The following is a 1,614-nucleotide window of genomic DNA, read 5'->3' as shown; positions in this document are numbered from 1 at the left end:
CATGAGAACAATTCAGATTTTGTGTAATTATACAACAGGAGAGTCAACAGTTGTTATACCCCCCCCAACCCCCCCACCCCCAGCTCCCACCTGTCTACATAAGGTCTCGCAGTTGACAGTGCTTGTCAGAGCAAAAACAAAGCTATGAGGTCAAAATAATTGTCCTTAGAGCTCCGAGACAGGATTGCATCGAGGCATAGATCTGAGGAAGGGTACCAAAACATTTCTGTAGCATTGAAGGTCCCCAAGAACACATTGGCCTCCATCATTCTTCAATGGAAGAAGTTTGGAACCACCAAAACTCTTCCTAGAGCTGGCCGTCCAGCTAATCGGGGGAGAAGGGCCTTGGTCGGGGAGGTGACCAAGAACCCGGTGGTCACAGAGCTCCAGAGTTCCTCTGTGGAGATGGGAGAACCTTCCAGTAGGGCAACCAACTCTGCAGCACTCCTTCAATCAGGCCTTTATGGTGGAGTTTCCAGATGGAAGCCATTCCTAAGTAAAAGGCACATGAAAGCCCACTTGGAGTTTGCCAAAAGGCACCTAAAAGACTATCAGGCCATGAGAAACAAGATTCTCTGGTCTGATTAAATCAAGATTGAACTCTTTGGCCTGAACGCCAAGCGTCACATCTGGAGGAAACCTGGCACCATCCCTGTGGTGAAGCATGGTGGTGGCAGCATCATGCTGTGGGGATGTTTTTCAGCGGCAGAGACTGGGAGACTAGTCAAGATCTACATTTTTATCCAGAGTGCTCAGGATCTCAGACTTGGGCGAAGGTTCACCTTCCAACATGACAACGACCCTAAGCACAAAGCCAAGACAACGCAGGAGTGGCTTCGGGACAAGTCTCTGAATGTCCTTGAGTGGCCCAGCCAGAGCCCGGACTTGAACCCAATCAAACATCTCTGGAGAGACCTGAAAATAGCTGTGCAAAAAAAATACATATTTTTTTGTTGCTTTGTCACTATGGGGTATTGTTCGTAGATTGATCAGGTGGAAAAAACTATTTAATACATTTTAGAATAAGGCTGCAATGTAACAAAATGAGGAAAATATCAAGTGGTCTGAATACTTTCCGAATGCACCGTATTTAAGCTAAATAGCCTTAAAAAAGGTTAAGACAGAATTGAGATTGATCAGGTCTCATTGCTCCTTACAGAAAATCAAGGCACTTTTAATATAATAATAATAATAATAATATATCCCATTTAGCAGACGCTTTTGTCCAAAGCGACTTACAAGTCGGCTGGGGCCACTACTTTTACATATGGGTGGTCCCAGTGGGAATCGAACCCACGACGCTTGGCGTTGCAAGCGCCATGCTCTACCGACTGAGCCACACAGGACCCTTTAACATTACAACGTAGACCATAAGTTCTTCTGTCACAAACAAAAACTTCTTAACATCTAAATTGAGTAACGGAGACTCTGTCTTATCAATGTTCCTTTAGTGTTTACAATTTGTTATACCAATGACTATATCAGTCTACACATTGGTTTGATAACCCTCCAAAACCTAGAAGTGGAGTGATTTTCTGCATGGGGGCCCTTTTTAGGGTGTTCTGGGGCAGGGGGACAATAAGGGGCAGGGATAGGGGAGGGGGATATAGGGGC

The 1,614-nt window shown here is 45.3% G+C and overlaps 1 non-coding gene across 1 annotated transcript; it reads right to left on the bottom strand.

Annotated features, from left to right (window-relative positions):
• Positions 1 to 1,272: 1,272 nt before the first annotated feature.
• trnaa-ugc (transfer RNA alanine (anticodon UGC)) lies at positions 1,273 to 1,348 on the bottom strand. Its single transcript has one exon. It is a non-coding gene; the product is annotated as a tRNA-Ala (tRNA).
• Between the last annotated feature and the right edge of the window lie 266 nt (positions 1,349 to 1,614).

The sequence above is a fragment of the Oncorhynchus masou genome, chromosome 22 (assembly GCF_036934945.1).
Source record: "Oncorhynchus masou masou isolate Uvic2021 chromosome 22, UVic_Omas_1.1, whole genome shotgun sequence".
Lineage (NCBI taxonomy): Eukaryota > Metazoa > Chordata > Actinopteri > Salmoniformes > Salmonidae > Oncorhynchus > Oncorhynchus masou.
The sequence above is the reverse complement of the archived record's forward strand: the minus strand, read 5'-3'. Positions and strand labels throughout refer to the sequence as shown.